The sequence below is a fragment of the Rana temporaria genome, chromosome 3 (assembly GCF_905171775.1).
Source record: "Rana temporaria chromosome 3, aRanTem1.1, whole genome shotgun sequence".
NCBI classification, from domain to species: domain Eukaryota; kingdom Metazoa; phylum Chordata; class Amphibia; order Anura; family Ranidae; genus Rana; species Rana temporaria.
The window spans coordinates 462,194,949-462,218,790 of record NC_053491.1 but is presented as its reverse complement, the minus strand read 5'-3'; the positions used below and the strand labels follow the sequence as shown (position 1 = coordinate 462,218,790).

At 44.1% G+C, this 23,842-nt stretch overlaps 1 protein-coding gene and 1 non-coding gene across 2 annotated transcripts in view; both read right to left on the bottom strand.

Annotated features, from left to right (window-relative positions):
- Nucleotides 1-23,842, bottom strand: part of KCNAB3 (potassium voltage-gated channel subfamily A regulatory beta subunit 3) — a 171,399-nt gene that overhangs the window by 113,596 nt on the left and 33,961 nt on the right. The window lies entirely within an intron of this gene.
- Nucleotides 11,825-11,898, bottom strand: TRNAT-AGU. Its single transcript has one exon. It is a non-coding gene; the product is annotated as a tRNA-Thr (tRNA).

Here is a 23,842-nt window from a genome sequence, read left to right as displayed (position 1 = left end):
CATATTCTACGCCGACCACAATGGAAGCGCCACCTAGCGGCCAGCGTAAATATTGCACCCTAAGATACGACGGCGCAGGCCGTCGTATCTTAGGCATGTTTAAGTGTATCTCAGTTTGAGAATACATTTAAACATACGACGGCTAAGATTCGGAGTTACGTCGGCGTATCTGCTGATACGCCGGTGTAACTCTTTGTGAATCTGGCCCGTTGCCTTCCATGTTATGTCCAGTATAGCATCCAGTTCAATTTCAGGTTTGAGATGGAGAAGTTGTAATTGGCTCCATGCCTGTGTTGGCCGGTCACAACTGTGCGTTGTTAGTCCACGCCTTTTTTGGCTGTTGCTACAATTTATTCTTTATGTAGCAATTGCAGAAAATGTACAATGACATTAGCAAGATTATTTTATTTAGTGTGTATGTGCACTTTAGTACCAATTCCCTTCCATAATTACTCCAGAGACATGCTTGTAAGTTAATTGGCTTCTGTCTAAATTGGCCCCAGTATATGAATGTGAGTTAGTGACCTTAGATTATAAGCTCCTTGAGGGTAGGGACTGATGTGAATGTGCAATGTATATGTAAAGCGCTGCGTAAAATTGAACGCGCTAAATATTTCCCTAAATAATAATTCCTATCCCTCTCTGCTCTCTTTCTCTCTCTCTCTCTCTCTCTCTCTCTCTCTCTCTCTCTCTCTCTCTCTCTCTCTCTGCCCCCTGCTCTCTCTCTATCCTTCCCTGCTCTCTCTATATCCTTCCCTGCTCTCTTTCTCCCACCCTGCTCTCTCTATCCTTCCCTGCTCTCTCTATCCTTCCCTGATCTCTCTGTATCCTTCCCTGCTCTCTCTCTATCCTTCCCTGCTCGCTCGCTCTCTCTCTCTCTCTCTCTACGCTTCCCTGCTCTCTCTATCCTTCCCTGCTCTCGCTATCCTTCCCTGCTCTCTCTCTCTCTCTCTCTCTCTCTCTCCCTCCCTGCTCTCTCTATCCTTCCCTGCTCTCTCTATCCTTCCCTGCTCTCTCTCTCCCTGCTCTCTCGCTCTATCCCTCCCTGCTCTCTCTATCCTTCCCTGCTCTCTCTATCCTTCCCTGCTCTCTCTATCCGTACCTGCTCTCTCTCTATCCTTCCCTGCTCTCTCTCTATCCTTCCCTGCTCTCTCTCCCTCCCTGCTCTCTCTATCCTTCCCTGCTTTCTCTCTCTCTATCCTTCCCTGCTCTCTCTCTCTCCCTCCCTGCTCTCTTTATCCTTCCCTGCTCTCTCTCTCCCTGCTCCCTCTCTCTCTCTCTCTATCCCTCCCTGCTCGCTCTATCCTTCCCTGCTCTCGTTTTTTCTCTCTATATCCCTCCCTGCTCTCTCTCTATCATTCCCTGCTCTCTCACTCTCTCTCTCCCTGCTCTCTCTATTCTTTCCTGCTCTCGCTATCTCTCTCGCTCTCTCCTTCCCTGCTCTCTCTCTATCACTCCCTACTCTTTCTCTCTCTCTCTCTCTCTCTATCCCTCCCTGCTCTCTCTCTATCCCTCCCTTCTTTCTTTCTTTCTTTCTATCCCTCCCTGCCCTTTCCCTTTCTATCCCTCCCTGCTCTCTCTTTATCCCTCCCTGCTCTGTCTGTCCCTCCCTGCTCTCTCTCTCTGTCCCTCCCTGCTCTTTCTCTCTCTATCTTTCCCTGCTCTTTTTCTACCCATACCTTTTCTCTCTCTCTCTTTCCCTCCCTGCTTTCTTTCTATCCCCCCTGCTCTCTCTTTCTCTATCCCTCCATGCTCCCTCTTTATCCCTCCATTCTCTCTCTTTCTATCCTTCCCTGCTCTGTCTATATATACTTGTCCTCCCTTTGTGTTTTCCCTCCCTGCACTCTTTTTCTGTTGCTCTCTCTGAAGCTTTCTTTCCCTTAATTTTCTCTCTCTCTCTCTCTCTCTCTCTCTCTCTCTCTCTCTCTCTCTCTCTCTCTCTCTCTCTCTCTATCTATCCCCCAATGCTCTTTCTCTCTCCCAATTTCCCAACTCCTGTTTTTACCCATCCAATGCCTTGCACCCCATCCATCCACTCTCTTCTTTATCCTGCTTCCTCTGTTCTGCTATCTTTCTCCTCTCTTTGCCTTTCTCTTTCCTCCTTCTATTTTATCTTGTTTTTTTTATACCTCTCCCCCTCCACACTCTTCTTTTATCTCTCCATCTATCTCCCTCCCTATTTTCATTCTCTCCTGCTCTCCATTTTCCCTGTCTCTCTCTTTCCTGCTCTCTCCCTCTCCCTTCCTCTTTTCATTTATTTTGTTCTCTGTCTCTTTCCTGCTTTTTCTTTTCTATTCCCTCCTCTTTTTTCACTTCCTCTCTCCTGCACTCTCTCCCACTGCCCTTTTTTATCCTAATTTTTCCTTTTCTCTGCCCCACTCTCATGCTCCCCCACCCCCGCCCTCTACTGCTCTCCCTCTACCCCTAACCCTTTTTTTTGCTATCCCTGGCCTTTTCTTGTGCTCTCTCTTCTCATGTTTACTCTCTCCCCATTCCTTTTAAATGCTCTCACTCTCTTCTCTCCTTCTGCCCTATTCTCACCCTCTCTCTACCCTCTCCCCTTGCCTTATTTTCACTCTCTCTCCTCTCTCCCCCTGCCCTATTTTCACCCTCTCCTCTCTCGCCTGCCCTATTCTCACCCTCTTCTCTCTCTCTCCACCTGCCCTATTCTTCTATCCTCTTTCTCCCCATGCTCTATTCTCAGTCTACTCTCTCCCCCTGGCCTATTTTCACCCTCTCCCCTCTCCCCTGCCCTATTCTCACCCTCTTCTCTCTCTCTCCCCCTGCCATATTCTCACTCTCTCTTTTATTTCTCCCTGCCCTATTCTTACTCTCTCTCCTCTTGCCCTTCTCTATCTCTCTCTTCTCACCCTTGCCTTTCTCTCTCTCTCTCTTTTATCTCCCCTACCCTATTCTCAATCTCTCTCACCTGCCCTATTCTCCCCCTCTCCCCTCTCTCTCTCCCTACCCTATTCTCACCCTCTTATCTCTCTCCCCCTACCATATTCTCACCCTCTCTCTACCCTCTCCCCTTGCCTTATTCTCACTCTCTCTCCTCTCTCCCCCTGCCCTATTCTCACACTCACTCCTCCCTCCTCCTGCCCTCTTCCCACTCCCTCTTCTGAAGACGCAGGACGACATTGGATGCAAAAAGTGCCTTGAGGCAATTTAGTTTGCATTTGTAGCGCTATCCAAGTCACTCACTCACTCACTTTCTCCTCCTGCCCTCTTCTCACTCTCTCTCCCCCTGCCCTCTTCTCACTCTATCCTCTCTCTCCCCCTACCCTCTTCTCCTTTTATCCTCTTTCTCCCCTGCCCTATTTTCACTCTCTTCCTCTCTCTCTATTCCCACCCCTGCCCTTCTATCTGTGTCTCTCTCTCTCTCTCTCTCTCTCTCTCTCTCTCTCTCTCTCTCTCTCTCTCTCTCTCTCTCTCCCTCTTTTCTCTCCCCCTTCACTATTCTCACCCTCTTCTCTCTCTCTCTCTCCCCTGCACTATTCTTCTATCCTCTTTCTCCCCATGCTCTATTCTCAGTCTACTCTCTCCTCCTGCCCTATTTTCACCCTCTCCTCTCTCCCCTACCCTATTCTCACCCTCTCTCTCTCTCTCCCCTGCCCTATTCTTCTATCCTCTTTCTCCCCATGCTCTATTCTCAGTCTACTCTCTCCCCCTGCCCTATTTTCACCCTCTCCTCTCTCTCCCCTGCCCTATTCTCACTCTCTTCTCTTTCTCCCCCTGCCCTATTATCACCCTCTCCTCTCTCTCTCCTCCTGCCATATTCTTCTATCCTCTTTCTCCTCTGCTCTATTCTCAATCTCCTCTCTCCCTTGCCCTATTCTCCCCCTCCCCTCTCTCTCCCCCTGCTCTAGTCTCACCCTCTCTCTCTCTCTCTCCCCTGCTATATTCTCACTCTCTTCTCTCTCTCCCCTGCCCTATTCTCACTCTCTTCTCTCTCTCCCCCTGCCATATTCTCACTCTCCTTTTTCTTTCTCCATGCCCTATTCTTACTCTCTCTTCTCTTGCCCTTCTCTCTGTCTCTCTCGTTCTCTTTTTCTCTCCCCCTACCCTATTCTCACCCTCTCCTCTCTCTCCCCTGCCCTATTGTTCTCTCCTCTTTCTCCCCCTGCTCTATTCTCAATCTCCTCTCTCCCCCTGCCCTATTCCCAACCTCTTCCCTCTCACCCTGCCCTGTTCTCTCTCTCCTCTCTCCCTCTGCCCTATTCTCACTCTATCCTCTTCCCCTGCCCTGTTCTCTCTCTCTCTCTGCCCTATTCTCAGTCTATCCTCTCCCCCCCTCTGCCCTATCGCACTCTCTTCTCTCTCTCCCCCTGCCATATTCTCACTCTCTCTTTTCTTTCTCTCTGCCCTATTCGTACTCTCTCCTCTTGCCCTTCTCTCTCTCTTCTCACCCCTGCCCTTCTCTCTCTGTCTCTCTTTTCTCTCCCCCTGCCCTATTCTCAACCTCTCCTCTCTCACCCTGCCCTGTTCTCTCTCTCCTCTCTCCCCCTGCCCTATTCTCACTCTCTCCCCCTGTCCTATTCCCTCTCTCCTCTCTCTCCTTTCTCTCCCCCTGCCTTATTCTGACTCTCTCCCCCTGCCCTATTCCCTCTCTCCTCTCTCTCCTTTCTCTCCCCCTGCCCTCTTCTCACCCTTTCCTCTCTCTCACCCTGCTCTGTTCTTTCTCTCTCTCCTCTCTCTCCCTGCCCTATTCTCACTCTCTCGATCCCTATCTCCTCATGCTCTTTCTCTCTCACTCCCCATTTCCCACCATTCTCTCTCTCTCTCTCTCTGTTCTCCCTCTAGCATGCCTCCTTCTATCTCCATCTGAATAGAACATCATTTAGAAATTCAATCCACAATTGACATTACGGCCTGTACTGTACATCCTCTCCCCCTGCAGAAAAGACCATAATGTCTTTAAATTTCAGGCCTTTTCCCGGAGAAGATTTAACTGTCTGATACATAAAAATGAGGCCGGTGCCAAGTATCATAATAGCACCTGCAGCGTCCTCCAAATCACGTAGAAAAATGGTGAAAAAAGGAAAATAGCAGAGGAAGGTGAAATCTCACATCCTGGGTCACTGCCAGTCCCCAGCAAGAGAAGGGTTAAAAGTTAAGACCTGTAAGTTAGGAGGAAACTTTGTATTGGGAGAAGCTGGGGAGCCGAGGAGAGGCTGCGGAGCCTGGGGAGGAGAGGCTGGGGAGCCGAGGAAAGGCTGTGGAGCCTGGGGAGGAGAGGCTGTGGAGCCTGGGGAGGAGAGGCTGGGGAGCCGAGGAAAGGCTGTGGAGCCTGGGGAGGAGAGGCTGTGGAGCCTGGGGAGGAGAGGCCGGGGAGCCTGGGGAGGAGAGGCTGCGGAGCCTGGGGAGGAGAGGCTGCGGAGCCTGGGGAGGAGAAGCTGTGGAGCCTGGGGAGGAGAGGCTGTGGAGCCTGGGGAGGAGAGGCTGTGGAGCCTGGGGAGGAGAGGCCGGGAAGTCTGGGAGGAGAGGCTGTGGAGCCTGGGGAGGAGAGGCTGTGGAGCCTGGGGAGGAGAGGCTGTGGAGCCTGGGGAGGAGAGGCCCGCGGAGCCTGGGGAGGAGAGGCCGGGGAGTCTGGGAGGAGAGGCTGGTGAGTGAGATGGATGTGCATAGAGATTTAATGCAGCACAGAGAAAACTGCAGAACCCACACTGCTACACTGAATTCTCTGACTCAGCATGTAGTGACGCAGAGAGAGACGGAGCTGGAGGAAAACAGACAGAGACGGATGGACGAGGTGACAGTGGATGGCCCAGAGAGAGAACAAGTGGCAGAAATATAGTTCAAAATGTTATAAAAGAAACAAAATACAGATATGAAAGAGTAATAAAAGGGAATGTGGGAAGAAAAATGGAGGATAATAAATAAAGGAATGGGGAGAGATTGAAAAAAAGGAGGAGGAAAAGAGAAAAACAGAGAGAGAAAACAGCCGGAAAGAGCTGACAAAATAAAAAATTATTTATTTTCATAGAAAAAGGAAAGGCAAGCAAAAAAGAGAAAAATATTAAATGTAGTGACCCCTTACTTTCAAAACTTTGTAAAATATTAGTACAAATTATATTGATATCTCAGGATGCATATTGTTTATTTTTTTTAAATATGCCTTACCTTTTTTTTCTATATACAGGTTTTTTTTTACTTCTGGACCCACCTGCCATCAATACTGCGGAGAATGGGCAGCTAGATAGCAGGGTTGTGTATGTCATATATATATATATATATATATATATATATATATATATATATATATATATATATATATATATATATTGTAATACAATGTTTATAAGTGTTTTCTTTTTCCTACTTTTCTGTCTGGTTCGATATCAGGTCAGCATTCGGGCTTGAATGCTTTAGGACACTGGGGACAGTGTCAATTCAAGTGGGGGGAGTATGTAGCGCCCCCTTACTTTCAGTATGGGCACTACGCTAAAGTTAGTGGGGAATGAGAGGGTTAGTTTAGTCCCATTCACAGTTTATTGAAATTGGGGCTGTTGTCAATTCAGAACTGTCCTGTAGGTCAGTCTGCGCTCCAGGGGTGCGTTACCACCCCTGGGCGACAGTTGGTGCTAGAGGGGTTCTGACAGACCCACCTTCCCCAGCAGCCAATCAGAAGAATGTTTCCCTCGTTGGGCATGCTGGGGGGGGTATATCTGTGCCAACCGCCATTAGTTGTCCTGTTCTATGCGGGGCCCGAGTTCCAGGTGCAGCATCCACCCTTGGGGTGCGCGCATCCATGGGCCCCTCCACCGTGGCCTACTTCACCGAATTTGCGCACCATGCGGAGCCTCACCCTAACATTGAGAGGGGCCCCAGCAGCTTGCTGGGTCCCAACCCTCTGCTGAGAGGATTCTAAGCTGGGAGCTGTGCGATGGGTATTGGCTCAGGGAGAACCTAGAACTAGAGGTTGTCCAGGAGGCCTAGACGAACCATCGGAGATCCAGTCACCACACCGCATGACAGGTATGCTTGAAGCTGTCAGTTGGTGACACTATTTGAACTGACTGGGAGGATTCACTCAATCTAATCTCTTGTATCTCGAATTGCTAAGCCTGTGGCAGAGGCCTGTTTCCTCCCAGTGATTTGCAAGTGACGCTCCGGCTGCCAGGCCTGTGACAATCGCTTGTCCGGGGGCACTTTGCCCACTCTGGCTGGAGTGGCGACGAGTTGAGCTTAATTATTGCCGAGAGCAGGCTTGCTCTCCTTCATATCCAAGGCCTGATACCAAAGTTCTCTCCTTGCTCATCAACCTTTCTCTATTGTGTGCCATGTTGATGTTGGCCATGTTGGGCCTTGGAATAAAGCATTGAAGACTTATTTGATGTCTGGACACTCGCTCTTCATCCACACTCACAAGTATCACCCCTAGACAAAAAGGGCAACTTAATACGCCGATCCCAAGCTAATCAGCGGCTCCTTCGGGGGTGAGCGCTACATAAATAAATGTATTTACAGCTGAAATCTGGACACAAAAACCTTCATATAAATATATGTATTTGCAAACCCAGACAGTACTTTGTAAAAGCAGCAGTGACATCATCACTGTGCTGCGCATAGACTATGCAAAAAGCAGAGCTGTGGGAGGGGGCAAACAGCCCCCACCCACTATAGACTGCCTGCAAAAACTCCAGTAAAAGGAAGACGGCAATCCTTTGAAAACAATTTATTGGTACAAGTTAAGAGTATAAGGGGTTAACGCGTTTCGGCAAACCGCCTTGGTCACAGCAGTACGGGCACGAGTCAGGGACGAGCAGGGGGCGCGCGCGTGCCTCCGGCGGGTGCGCACGCGCCCCTAGTGGCCGCTTAGAAAACCGACGTTATACGACGGGCTCTCGCGCAGGGGAGCCAACCTGCCGCAATAGAATTGCGGCTGGTCGGCAAGTAGTGAACTTGCATAATGGTCCGGGTCTTAAGTGGTTAAGAAAAATGCATTTTTTTTACCAAATTTTCTGTCTTTATTCATTTATAGCACAAAAATAGACCAAAAATGTCATATGGGTACAGTGTTGCATGACTGAGTAATTGTGTAATGGAATGACCCGGGACACCCAGAGGCTTTGTAAGGATGAGGGGTACTCCTGTACCGGCGTCACCAAGGAGTCTTATGTCTAGGGTCACCTTATGTCCGATAGGGCCATAGGGTGACTGAGAAATTATGTCCTAAATTACAGGACAGGGGACATCAATAATAATTCATGTTTGCAGGATGTCTTGAGATATCACAAGTTGTTGGCTTATTCAATGTGGGGACACATTCTGTTGAAAGGTGTTAATTGCATCTACTCCATTGTGTAAAGGTGTGACTAGCTGTATGCGAAGACAGAACGTCTGTCTAGGGATGTGGATTGAAGAGATCATTGCGTGTGATGGTGTTTTGTTTGTTATGCTGTTAATGAAGGAATGTGCAGTGATTAGATCATGATAATTATAGGCCGGCGCCGACATGTCTAGAATGTTTAGTAATTAGCTCAAAGAATGTGATTGTTCCTTTAATGCCTTGTACTGTATATAAGACTGAAAGAAACCCTTAAAGTTGTCATTACATTTGGAACAAGTATAGAGCTGTGTCTCGTCTTGATTCTGGGCAAATGGGATGGATCGGGTCCTGTTGGTTGGAGTGTCGATAAGCTGTCTTGGATGGGATGGAAGGTCGTAAACGGTGGTGACCATTACAAATTGTAATTCCAAATGCGGGAGCACCGAAAGCTGAAAATTGGTCTGGTTAGGAAGGGGGTTTAAGTATCCAGTGGGCAAGTGGCTAGGCTGAAGCGGGAGCAGGTACCTGCTAGAAAAGGGTACTTGCTTCCAGATTAAAAAAAAAAAAAAAAAAGCAAATATCTTAGAGGAGGGAGGAAGAGGCGGATAAGCATTATTTTTAAGTGAAGGTCTGCTTTAAGTTGGCCATACACTAGAAAGAAAAAGTGTTACAATTTTTTTTTTTTTTACATTTCATGTTTGATTCAAGGAATGAAAAGAGTCAAAATCACGCAAAAACAGAAAAGATAAAGGATTAAGAAGAAAAAGCAATAGAGAAAAACTTAAGTGGAAAAACAGAAGGTGGAAAAAATGCAAAAGTAGAACAAAAGCTAATGAAAGCCAAAGGCGGCACGTAGGATGGAGGAGTAGAGAACGACGAAAGAGATAAGAAAATGCAAATTAGCGAATGTCAACTATAAAAAAAAAAAAAAACACACAGCTGTGACACAGAGGAACATTTCTTTATTCTTTATGCAGAAAATTTCCTGTGCTTGACAAAGGCAAATGACATCAAAGAAATGTCTCATGTATTTGGGAAAGGAGCTGTCAGCAATAAAAATATAAAAGAGCTTGTCTTATACCTACAGAAAAAGCATGACACCCCTAGGTGTATTACAAACACTCTTTGCTAACTTTGTCATCACTGCCATCGCCTGCTGGGAATCACAATGGTGCCACTGGGACGGGTCCCTAGGATCAAGAATAACTGCTCCTGTGCATGGGTGGACTTTCGTATAGCCGATGTAGCGCCCTCCTAAGTTCAGAGCAGGCCGCTAGGCTGGCTTTTTGTAAACGGTCTAGTTGTATACAGTCTGGAGAAAGTTTTTAGGAATACGCATCTGTCAAACTGGGAGTAGTGACCAAAAACTGAAGACCCAAAGCCAGTCTCTATACATATTCCACAATTCCTGCTGGGATGAAGTTACCTTCATTAAAAGTTGGTATAAGAAGATAACAATCAGTTACATCTTAAACACACCTCCTAGGGGAAATGTACTTTAAAGGGGTTGTAAAGGTAATTTTTTTTTTCTAAATAGCTTCCTTTAACTTAGTGCAGTCCTCCTTCACTTACCTCATCCTTCCATTTTGCTTTTAAATGTCCTTATTTCTTCTGAGAAATCCTCACTTCCTGTTCTTCTGTCTGTAACTCCACACAGTAATGCGAGGCTTTCTCCCTGGTGTGGAGTGTTGTGCTCGCCCCCTCCCTTGGACTACAGGAGAGTCAGGACGCCGACTAACACACAGCTCCTTTCTCTATCTGCAATGTAGAGAGCGTCCTGACTCTCCTGTAGTCCAAGGGAGGGGGCGAGCACGACACTCCACACCAGGGAGAAAGCCTTGCATTACTGTGTGGAGTTACAGACAGAAGAACAGGAAGTGAGGATTTCTCAGAAGAAATAAGGACATTTAAAAGCAAAATGGAAGGATGAGGTAAGTGAAGGAGGACTGCACTAAGGTAAAGGAAGATATTTAGGAAAATAAATTGTACCTTTACAACTAGGATTGTCCCGATACCACTTTTTTTAGACCGAGTAAAAGTACCGATACTTTTTTTCAAGTACTCGCCGTTACCGAATACCGATACTTTTTTTTAATCTCATGTGACAGCAGCACATGTGTCAGTAGTTTTTTTTTTTTTTTATCTTTAACAATTTGTTTTTAATTTTTTACAATATTTTTTTTACATTTTTTTTAAATTTATAATGCTTTCTTTTTTTTTAAGGAGGGGACCGTGTCAGTGCGTTTTTTTTATTTAATTTTTTTATTATTTTCTACAATAGTTTTTTTTTTATTCTTTTTTTTTTTTTTTTTTAGTCTTGTTGGGGGGCTTTGGTGAGATATCAGGGGTCTTAACAGACCTCTGACATCTCCCCTTTGAGACAGAGAAAGGGACTAGGGACACATGTTCCCCAGTCCCTTTCTCAGCAGCATCAGCTGCGCTGAAAATGAATGGAGTGAAGACAGCGTCTTCTCTTCATTCATAAACTGAAACATTGTAATCACAGTTTACGATGTTTCAGTTATGTGAATGGACAGAGTCAGTGATCACTGACTCTGTCCATTCGGAGCAGTAAGGAGCTGGATTTACCGGCTTCTACCACGCTCTCCATCCTGACAGTTCCAGGGGGTGGAGGAGGAGCACGGTAGGGGAGAGAAACACGGCGGAATACACAGAGGAATACACGGAGGAATACACGGCGGGAATACACGGCGGGAATACACGGCGGGAATACACGGAGGAATACACGGCGGGAATACACGGAGGAATACACTATATAGCGGTGATTGGTGACTGTAACTTCCCCATGCACTGATCACCCCTGACAGTACAAGTACTCGGGCAAATGCTTGGTATCGGTCCCGATACTGATACTAGAACGGTATCGGGACAACCCTATTTACAAGCCCTTTAACGAGTTGCAGACTTTGGGCATGCTACGCATGTACTGTAACCAGTGCAGTGCAGCGTTATCATATGACTGGTGTGATGGTGATCAGGTATACTGACTGGTGACTGTATGTTAAAAAAAAAAAATGTATTACATTTTTTAAACACTTTTTTTTTTTTTTCAAATTTTTTCCCCCATACTGTCATCAGAGCATTTAAGTGTCACCAAAATAACACTATTACTCTGTGGGGGGTTATGCTGTTATTGCTTATAACAGTGATGATCACTGGTATAAGCCATAGGCTTTCATTCATGACAGATTGCTTACTATTGTGATGCTGTGATTGGCTACAGCTATTCACATGGTACATGATTATGTGATTGGTCTAAGTACCATGCGATAGCTATGGACCAATCACAGCATCATAACAGTAAACAAGCTGTCATTCATCACATGATTGCTATGATTGGTCATACCAGCAGGCGAAAAACAAGCCCCATGGTGCGCTCTGTCCAGTCATGGGATCGCTTCACTGTGCGCCAATCCGTTTGTGCTGAGCGATGCACGCCCACAGTAAATGCACATGGTTAATACTTTTTTTTTTTTTGCAGTGAAATTGGCACTTTACATTTTATTTACCAAATTTGGAATTCCCTTAAAAAGGCACTGCTGAGATTCGAACTCAGGATCTCCTGTTTACTAGACAGGCGCTTTAACCAACTAAGCCACAGCGCCGCTCAGGCCTCTGATCGATACATTGGCTGTTGTACCAATATTATTTCTATTGCTTCTTATTCCAAACATAAGCAATTCCAGTGGTTGAAGGAAAGAAAATTGGTTAACCACTTAACCATTTAAGACCCGGACCAAAATGCAGCTAAAGGACCAGGCCAGGTTTTGCGATTCGGCACTGTGTCGCTTTAACAGACAATTGCACGGTCGTGCGACGTGGCTCCCAAACAGAATTGGCGTCCTTTTTTTCCCACAAATAGAGGTTTCTTTTGGTGGTATTTGATCACCTCTGCGGTTTTTATTTTTTGCGCTATAAACAAAAATAGAGCGACAATTTTGAAAAAAATTCAATATTTTTTACTTTTTGCTATAATAAATATCCCCCAAAAATATATAAAAAATAATATTTTTTCCTCAGTTTAGGCCGATACGTATTCTTCTACCTATTTTTGGTAAAAAAAAATCGCAATAAGCGTTTATCGGTTGGTTTGCGCAAAATTTATAGCGTTTACAAAATAGGGGATCGTTTTATTGCATTTTTATTAATTATTTATTTTTTACTACTAATGGCGCCGATCAGCGATTTTTTTCGTGACTGCGACATTATGGCGGACACTTCGGACAATTTTGACACATTTTTGGGACCATTGTAATTTTCACAGCAAAAAATGCATTTAAATTTCATTGTTTATTGTGAAAACAACAGTTGCAGTTTGGGAGTTAACCACAAGGGGGCGCTGATGGGGTTATGTGTGACCTCATGTGTGTTTACAATAATGTCGCGGTGATGAAAAAAATCGCTGATCGCCGCCATTAGTAGTAAAAAAAATATATTAATAAAAATGCAATAAAACTATCCCCTATTTTGTAAATGCTATAAATTTTGCGCAGACCAATCAATAAACGCTTATTGCAATTTTTTTAACAAAAATATGTAGAAGAATACGTATCGGCCTAAACTGAAAAAAAAAAAAAATGTTTTTATATTTTTGGGGGATATATATTATAGCAAAAAGTAAAAAATATTGAATTTCTTTCAAAATTGTCGCTCTATTTTTGTTTATAGCGCAAAAACTAAAAACCGCAGAGGCGATCAAATACCACCAAAAGAACGCTCTATTTGTGGGGAAAAAAGGACGCCAATTTGGTTTGGGAGCCACGTCGCACGACCGCGCAATTGTCAGTTAAAGCGGCGCAGTGCCGAATCACAAAAATGGGCTTGGTCCTTTACCTGCATATTGGTCCGGGTCTTAAGTGGTTAATGTATGGCCTGTCTAGGGGGTCTAAGGGTGTCCATTGTCCAAAGACAGTCTAGCTGCTAGCTGGGCGAACAAACACTAAAGCCCGGTACACACGAGCCGAGTACTGTGCAAATCAGCCTGTACAGTAGATATCGACCAACATCCAACCCGTGTGTATGAATCCTTGTTTGACAGAAGCCGATCTCATGACCAGCTTCTGTAGAATGAACATGCTGGAAAACCAGCAGCCGATCGGTATCTGATCAGCGCCCTCAGCCAATGGCTGCAAGCACTGACCAATGTGTTCTGGGGGGGGGGGGGGGGTCGGTGCCATTGTCATAACACATAAGCTCAGCGAGGAGATTGCAGTACTAACATTGCATCCATTGGTGTGCGCAGCCTATTGCATTTAGGTGTGCCTCCCAGAGCACAAACACACATGCGTGTAAATCAGCAGAGCAGTGGAAGGTGTCAGTAGAACAGAAATTGGTGTCAGTAGGGCAGTAGTTTTATATTTTTATTATTTTTTAAAACTTTATTTTTTTAATTATTTTTTTACAATATAATTTTTTATAATTTGTTTTCATTTTTTTTAGGAGCCCCGTTGGGGGGGGGGGGGCTTCGGTGAATTATCAAGAGTCTAAAAAGACCCCTGATGTCTCACCTTTGAGATGGAGAAAGGGACTGAATACAGACATTCCCCAGTCCCTTATCTCTTCAGCCTCAGCTGCACTGGACAGTAAATGAATGGGAAGTGCTCTGTGCTGAGTGGCTTCCCCGTTCATTCAAAAACGGAAGCGTAGTAAATATATTTTTACTATGCTTCAGTTAAGAATGAACACAGGAGCGATTGGTACAGATCACATACTGTTTTCATTCAGCAAAGGAAGGAGTTGGTAAATTAAATATTTACTGTCCCCTTCCCCGCTCTCCATCCTGAAACAGCTGGTGGGAGAGGAGAAGAGGGAAGCTGGCAGCACGGCAGGGGGGAGATGAGGTGCCAGGAAGCTGGGGGAATTGGCACCGCAAGGGGTGATTAGGCCACACCCTGTGGGCACGCCTATGATTGCAGCGTTAGCATAAGCCCTGTGTGTATCAGGGTTAATGCATTTGTTACACAACACTTCATATTCCTGAAATGGACCCGCTGTACCATGTACTTGTATGAGAAAGTCTCCTGTTCTCTTTGTATTGCTTCCTTTATATGAAATCCCTGGTGTTTCTGCCAGTTTTTTTTCTTCACAATTTACTATTAAAAACTGACCACGTTAAGCAGGAGAGCACATCATGGTCAGTTCCACAGCTATGCTGGCAACTCAGTGTAATTTCCTCCAATGATCAGACTTGTCCTGCCCCCCCCCCCCCCCCGCCATTCACTGGGAAGCTCAGTGTACTTCTGCTCCCCCAGCTCTTATGCAGCTGAGATCACTTAAAAAAAAAGGGAAAAAATATATTTAAAATGTTTTTTTATATCTATACACAAATGTTTTGCCTTTCATTTCTATTTTAAAACAAAATGGGTTGTTTTAAAAGGTGATCGTTTACAATCACTTTAAGTTCTTCAGTGTAACTTTATTTTCTTACACTTTTTTATTCCTAAATTTTTTTTCATTATATTGGGAACAAAATGTTTCCTATGTGATGCATTTTTTTGGTGACAAGTTATTTTTATTGAGACATCAGGGGTCTAAAAGAGAATATTGTTACATAATGACGATGATGTCACTGCTACGTAATGGCAAAAAATATTAAAACAATATAACACTCACTCTCACGTATTGTCCTAAGAAACCATAAGAGGAACGGAGAGAAAGTCAGGATTGCAAATCAATCTCAGGCCATTGCTTGTGGACATTATAAGTGACGGAGCCTTGTTCTTTGGTACCCGCTCAGTAACGTCTACAAAGGTTATAAAAATGTTGCCTTTGTTCACAGCATGCATGCAACAGAATAGCTTCCGATGACGTCACATTGATGACGAAACGCGTCAAGTTGGATGCATGGTGTGCCACGCTGAGCTCTAGGTGGAACGCACGGTGATACCTAGGTGGTTTTACTAGCACCGCTAATGTGATGCCTGCACAAGATAGATTTTTTATGTTTGTTTTGCATGTTAAACCTGCTGAAGGTTTTTAATAAACTACTAAACATGCGTAATTGGTTTAGTTCCGAATTTTTCGGTTTTTAACGAATTTTAACAAATTCGTTAATTCCAAAATTTACGAATTTACAAATTTTTCAATTTCCGCATTTTTGAATTTCGTAAATTCGTAAATTCGCCGTTTTGTAAATTCGTAATTTAGGAAATTCATAATTTTGGAAATTCAGAATTTGGAAATTTGAAAATTGAAAATTTGGAAATTTCGAAATTGCAAAATTCGAAAATCTAAAATTCGAAAATCTAAATTTCGAAAACGGGAAATTTTTAAAAATTAGATTTCCGAATTTCCAAATTTTCGAATTTCCAAATTTTCGAATTCCGAATTTTCGAATTTCCGAATTTTTGAATTTTCCGAATTTTTGAATTTCCGAGTTCCGAAATTTACGAATTTCCAAAATTTTGAATTTCCAAAATTCGAATTTCCAAATTTACGAATTTACGAAATTACGAATTTACAATAGATTTTTAATGTTTTTTTCGCATGTTAAACCTGCTGAAGGTTTTTAATAAACTACTAGACATGCGTAATTTGTTTAGTTCCGAATTTTTAGTTTTTTAACGAATTTTAACAAATTTGTTAATTCCGAAATTTCCGAAATTCCGAAATTTCCGAATTTGGAAAATTTGAAAATTGAAAATTTCAAAAATTGAAAATTTTGAAAATTGGAAATTTCGAAATGGCAAAATTCGAAAATCTAATATTTGAAAATCAAAATTTCGAAATTTCGAGTTTTTTAAAAATTGGATTTTCGAATTTTCAAATTTCCAAATTTTCGAATTTCCAAGTTTTCGAATTCCGAATTTCCGAATTTCCGAATTTTTGAATTTCCGAATTCTGAATTTCCAGAATTTACAAATTTAGGAATTTTCTAATTTCCAGAATTTACAAATTTAGGAATTTTCTAATTTCCAGAATTTACAAATTTAGGAATTTTCTAATTTCCCATATTTACAAATTTTCGAATTTCCGAATTTTCTAATTTCCAGAATTTACGAATTTTCTAATTTCCAGAATTTACAAATTTTTTCGAATTTACGAATTTCAAAATTTACGAATTTACGAATTTTCGAATTTCCCAAATTTACAAATTTACGAATTGCCCGAATTTAAAATTTTTCGAATTTCCTGAATTTACATATTTCCGAAAAAAGCTAAAAAATGAATAAAACGAAGACGAAAAGAATGACATTTTCGGCAACGCACATATCTAAACTACCAAGAAGTTTTTATTCTATGAGGAATTTGTCTTTTCCTTCTACCCTGCCTGCTAAGAGACCCAAATCCTGGAACAACGGACCGCTGTAAGGAAGGGAAGCGTGGAGGCGGCCGGTGGATACTTCTTGGTCACAAAATGACGAAGAGGGTCAACAAGATCTGGTGAGTGGGGATCTTCCCTTCACCTGCACGTGGTGTTTTTTGGGAGCACACAGAGCAACGTGTCAGTCACTGTGGGATTTACACGGCAAACGTTGTGTGAGCTTGAGAGAACTTAGCATACTGGATATTACATGAGAAAAAGGGCACACGGCTTCTTTATTATTTATTTTTTATAATTTGGGCTGTTTATTAATTGTGTGCACAATTATACACTTTTTTGTTACACATGTTACGTTCTTGCTATTCATAGAAGCAAGTGCTGAATGTCCGCAGACAAAGGATTTTTTTCTTGTGGATTATTAATCACTCTTAAATCACGAGGTTTGAAACAGCAGCTGCATAACCACAAAATTATTTTGAGTTTGGCGCGAGTGTATATTAATTTCATTTACAGAGAATGGTCCGAAAAAGAGAAAATATCCAGTGAGCGGCAGTTATGTAGACGAAAATGCCTCGTTGATGTCTGAGGTCAGAGGAGAATGGGCAGACTGGTTTGAGATGATAGAAAGGAAACAGTAACTCAAATAACCACTCGTTACAACCAAGGTATGCAGAATATCATCTAATATCATCTAAGAATGCACCACACATAGAACATAGAACCTTGAAAAGACACCGCTTGCCGTCACCCACTGCCCCAACGAGACAGGGTAAGTGCCGGGCAGATGACGAGGGGGGTCACAGTGGCAGCATTTAATGGCACAGTGGCAGCATTGGATGGCACATTGGGAGCATTTGATAGCACAGTGGCAGTGCTCTTTTCTGCTCTTTACCGCCACCCTTTGGTTAACTTCTGCTATTGTTGGTTGATTTTAACATTGGTTCTGAGCATGCGTATTTGCACTTTGTACAAAAGTCCGATGGCTTGCTGTACACACGGTCGGACTAGGCACCATCGGACTTTTGTTGCCGAAAAGTTTGTCCGTTTGCAGACCGAACTTTTTGTCCGATGAAACCCGAAAAAGTTGGTCCGATGGAGCGTACACACGGTCGGACTAATTTGAAAACTTGCTGATTTTAAAGTTTGTTGGCAAGAAGTCAGACCGTGTGTACCGGCCTTAACAGCCCTTGCGTGTGGCAGATAGTAAGGTCCCGCCGGCATGCAGATATGAAGGCACAGCAAAGGAGCCCTTCAGATGGACACGGCAAGCCCCGCCGGTGTCCGTGACGTCACCGGATCTCCAACGGAACTCCCTGAAGGTCCGGAAGCTGGTGGAGAGGTGAGTACCAATCAAAAGAATTTTGATCGATCAAAATTCTTTTGATTGATCAAAAAAATTAAAGATTAATCCAAGGAATTAATAGTTAATTTCCACAGCCCTAATATATATATATATATATATACAATGGGGCAGATCCACGTACAGCGGCGCATATTACCGCCGGGCGTATCTAAGATACACTACGCCGCCGTAACTTACCTACTTCATCAAAGAATTCGCTCCGTAAGTTATGATGGCGTAGTGTATCTTTGGCGGCGTAAGGGCGCGCAATTCAAATCGATGTGATGGGGGCGTGTTTTATGTAAATACGTTGTGACCCGACGTAAACGACGTTTTTTTTAACGGTGCATGCGCCGTCCATGGGGGTATCCCAGTGCGCATGCTCGAAATTAACCCGGAACAAGCCAATGCTTACGACGGTGACGTCATTCTATGCAAATCCCTATTCGCGAATAGACTTACGCAAACGACGTAAAAAATTCAAAATTCGAGGCGTGAAGGACGACCATACTTAACATTGAGTACACCTCCATATAGCAGCTTTAACTATACGCCGGAAAAAGCCGAACGCAAACAACGTAAAAAAAAGCGCCAGCCGGACGTACGTTCGTGGATGGCCGTATCTAGCTAATTTGCATACTCAACGCGGAATCCGACGGAAACGCCACCTAGCGGCCGGCGGAAAAATGCACCTACGACCCGACGGCGTACTAAGACGTACACCTGTCGGATCGAGCCCAGATGCAGTCGTATCTTGTTTTGTGGATACTGTGGATCTGGCCCCTTGTGTGTGGCAGATAGTAAGGTCCTGCCGGCATACAGATATGAAGGCACAGCAAAGGAGCCCTTCAGATGGACACGGCAAGCCCCGCCGGTGTCTGTGACGTCACCGGATCTCCAACGGAACTCCCTGAAGGTCCGGAAGCTGGTGGAGAGGTGAGTACCAATCAAAAGAATTTTGATCGATCAAAATTCTTTTGATCGATCAAAAAAATTAAAGATTAATCCAAGGAATTAATAGTTAATTTCCACAGCCCTAATATATATATATATACATTACCTTCAAAGTAAAGTAAAAGACTTTGTAAGTGCCCTGGATTGATGAGGTCACCTTGCTTCACATCTAAGTCTTCCCTGGTTTGTCCTCATTCTGTTAATGCACGTTTTTCAAGGTGTCGAGTGTGGTTTAAGCAAGAACACAATCCATTAGGTTTGTTAGCGGGTTAATCGACGTTGCATTAGGTTCACTCAAGATTTGGCCATTTGCAGTTCAGCTTCACCTCCATCAATGTAACAATTTACTTCCTTTCCATTAGTCTCTCCTAAGGGCAAGGCTGACATTTTTAAAGTGCACCTAACCTAAGAAGCCCCTTATATATCTTTCATGACATTGTGAAGCCTATAATGGGTCCAAGCCCCTTCCACTTCCAGTAACCCAAAACAGCTCTTTGTCATCCTTGGAAATGTAATGGAACCGTAGCTGGCCATAAAATGTGAAGTTGTGGCCGGTCTTTCGTTGAAGCAGACTTTGCAGTAACGCGCAAAGGTCCATTACAAATGGCCCAGGTCCCCTCCACTATTACAAATCACATACTGTTAATAAGTGTATAATGTACCTATAAAGTCAAATGTTAGATACTTACCTAGTAAAATGTTAAATACTTGCCTTACCCTTGTCTTCTAATCTTCTCTCGAGATTTCCACTAGATATGTGCATTCCCGTTCGTACGAATGTTATTTTCGTACGAAAATGTTCATTTTCGTACCCGCAGAATAATGTGTACATACGAAAAAATGAAAGCACCAAAATACGAAAACGACAGGATTACGAATGAGCCGCATACGACAAAACGAAAACGGCAAAAGAACAAAAATTACATCTATAACAAACGATTTGCATTCTGTATCCTGTTTGAATCCCCTCTCTGCTCGTATCCTCAGCCACATGTCCACATGACACCTACAACAAAAGATTTGCATTCTGTATTTTGTTTGAATACCCTCTCTGTTCGTATCCTCAGCCGTATGTTCACACGACATCCACAACAAAAGATTTGCACTCTGTATCTTGTTTGAATCCCTTCTCTGTTCGCACCCTCAGTCGTATGCTCATATGACATCCACAACAAAAGACCCACACTCTGCATTTTGTTTGAATCCTTTCCCTGTCCGCATCCCCAGTCGCATGCTCACACGACATCCACAACAAAAGATTTGCACTCTGTATCTTGTTTGAATCCCTTCTCTGTTCGCACCCTCAGTCGTATGCTCACATGACATCCATAACAAAAGACCCGCACCCTGTATTTTGAATTCCTTTTTTCTGTTCGTATTTTGGATTCAACAGAATCTTTTGCCACAGATGTCACACGAACACACAACCGAAAACACCAAAAGAAAAAGGACCCAAAATACAGAATGCAAATCTTTTGTTATAGATGTAATTTTCTTTTTTTTGAATGGACAGTGAGTGTAGTTAGTAAAGCAGCTTCTCTTTTGTGCTGAGTAGTACAGTAAAGCCAAATAAACTTTTCTGGGGATTTTCATCTGAAGGGAGATCAGTTGGCCAGACTTTTGAACCCAAAAATGGTTTAAAAACGAACACATTTTCTGAGAACGAACGGAAAACGATCGTTTTTATGTTTGTTGTTAAAAAACGCGTGTTGAAAGTGCCGCGAATCCCGCAATATATTTACGAAAGTACAAAATGACGAAAATCCTTTTTCTGTTCGTATCTTCAGTCGCATGCCCACATGACATCCACAACAAATTGTCATAGATGTCACACGAACACACGACCGAAAACACGAACAGAAAAAGGAATCCAAAACACAGAATGCAAATCATTGACGAAAATTCACGAAAATTATTGTCTAACAAGTAACGAACATGAATTAAACAGAATAACGAACCATCCCGCATGTACGAAAATAAAACGGTAACGAAAATACGAAACGATCGGAATACGAAAAAATCTCGTCGTACAAAAAACGAACGGGAACGAACAGGAAAACGGGCGTCTTACGAAAAACTAACGGAAACGAACCTACGGAACGATACGAAACAGAACAAAAAAAATGAAAAAAAATTCTGTGCACATGTCTAATTTCCACTGCTCTATATTCCCCAGGATCTCATCGGAAGGAGTGCAATGTCATCCTTGCCTAGGTACCCCAGGCAAAAGACAGGAGTAAGGTAAATGTAAATTCTAATGCCCTGTACACACGATCGGATTTTCCGTCGGAAAAAACTTGGATGTTTTTTCTGATGGAATTCCGCTCAAGCTTGGCTTGTATACACACGGTCACACAAAAGTTTTCTGAAGCCTCGTACACACGATCAGTCCATCCGATGAGAACGGTCTGAAGGACCGTTGTCATAGGTTAACCGATGAAGCTGATTGAGGGTCCGTCGCGCCTACACACCATCGGTTAAAAAAACGATCGTGTCAGAACGCGGTGACGTAAAACACAACGACGTGCTGAAAAAAACGAAGTTCAATGCTTCCAAGCATGCGTCGACTTGATTCTGAGCATGTGTGGATTTTTAACCGATGGTCGTGCCTACTAATGATCGGTTTTGACCTATCGGTTAGGAATCCATGGGTTAATTTTAAAGCAAGTTGGCATTTTTTTTAATGGTTTTTATTAAATGGTTAATAAAATGGTTAAATAACTGTTGTCCTCTGGTTAACCTATCGTGTGTACGAGGCCTGAATTTTCGGCCATCAAGAACGCGGTGACGAACAACACTACGACGAGCCGAGAAAATTAAGTTCAATGCTTCCGAGCATGCGTTGAATTGTTTCCAAGCATGAGTTGGAATTTTTGCGCGTCGGAATTGCCACAGAGAACCTGCTCTCTATCTAAGTCCGTCGGAAATTCAGACAGAAAAAGTCCGATGGGGCATACACACGGTCGGAATATCCGACGAAAAGCTCCCATTTGACTTTTTCTGTCAGAAATTATGACCGCGTGTACGCAGCATAACTTTTTTCTTTGAAGGTACATATTACACCTACTAATAGTAAGTGATTTGCGAAGGGATGAAGTTGGTGCAGTGGCAGAATGGCACGGGCAGGCAAAGCAACGAATATATATATATGTACGTTGCTTTGAACCTGCCCCCTAGCGGGTGCGCGCCCGCCGCGGTTTTTCGTGACCGTGCCCGCGGGACCCGCAGACTCTATGTCCGCTGGTGTCCTGCGATCAGGTCACGGAACGGCAGAACGGGGGAATGCCTTTGTAAACAAGGAATCTCCCTGTTCTGCCTAGTGACACAGCACTGATCGTCTGCTCCCTGTCATCGGAGAGCAGCGATCAGTGACGTGTCACAGTAAGCCACGCCCCCTAACAGTTATAACCACTCCCTAGGACACCCCTTCCTTGCCCCCTACTGGTTAACCCCTTCACTGACAGTCACATTTATACAGTAATCAGTGCATTTTTATAGCACTGATCGCTGTAAAAATGTGAAAGGTCCCAAAATAGTGTCAAAAGTGTCCGACTTGTCTGCCATAATGTCGCAGTCACAATAAAAATCGCGGGTTGCCACCATAACAAGTTAAACAAAAATGATTAATAAAAATGCCATAAAACTATCCCCTATTTTATTATTGCTTTCTCTTCCTATCAGCTTGCTTCTTTTTAGCACATGAACTGATGGACTGCTAGAGGCTGATACTGGGTCAGAGTCAGGTTCTTATGGCGCGTACCAGTGGTGGCTGGTGCTCAACATTTCTTGGGGGGGCGCAAACAAACGATAAAAAAATCAATTGTAGCCTTAATGTGCCCATCAATTGCCGCCACTGTGCCCATCAATTGCTGCCACTATGCCCATCAAATGCAGCCACTGTGCCATAAAATTGTCGCCACTTTGCCATGCCATCAAAAGCAGCCACTGTGCTCATCAATTGTCGCCACTGTGCCATGCCATCAAACTCAGCCACTGTGCCATGCCATCAAAAGCAGCCACTGTGCCCATCAATTGTCGCCACTGTGCCATGCCATCAAACGCAGCCCTGTGCCATCAATTGTTGCCACTGTGCCCATCAATTGTCGCCACTGTGCCATGCAATGAATTTTCGCCACTGTGTCATGCCATTGTCGCCACTGTGCCTATCGATTGTCGCCACTGTGCCATGCCAAACACAGCCACTGTGCCATCAATTGTCGCCACTGTGCCATGCCACTGTCGCCACTGTGTCGCACTGTGCATGCGTGGACTTTTGTGGAATTTTCTTGTTGTCGGAAAATTTGAGAACCAGCTCTCAAATTTTTGTTGTCGGAAAAAAGAGTGGGCTGTCCCCATCTGAAAAGTCTCCCCAGAGGTGTGTTCTCTATTTAAAAATGAGTCTCCAGCTCTTTTCTGAATATTTGTAGAAAATATTGATTTACTGCCTGAAGAGGGGTGGAGAGGGGTGAGAGCTGAGACAGGGGAACAGAGTGCCAGGGTGGGACAGCAGTGGACAGATCTTGCAGCCAGCCTGGATTGTAGGTAGACTGTACCAGCTTGACTTTGTACCTTACCTCTTTCTGCAGTGGGGGGGATTGGTGTTGCACAATGTGCATAGTGCGCCCCTATGAGCACACTGGCAGCGTTTGATGGGCACAGTGGCAGCAATTGATAGGCACAGCAGCGGCAATTGATGGACACACTTAGCAGCAATTGATGGGTTCAGTGGCTGCATTTGATGGCACAGTGGCTGCGTTTGATGGGCACAGTGACTGCGTTTGATGGGCACAGTGGCTGCGTTTGATGGGCACAGTGGCGGTAATTGATGGCACAGTGGCTGCGTTTGATGGGAACGGTGGCTGCGTTTGATGGAAACAGTGGCTGCGTTTGATGGGAATGGTGGCTGCGTTTGATGGGAATGGTGGCTGCGTTTGATGGGCACAGTGGCTGCGTTTGATGGGCACAGTGACTGCGTTTGATGGGAACGGTG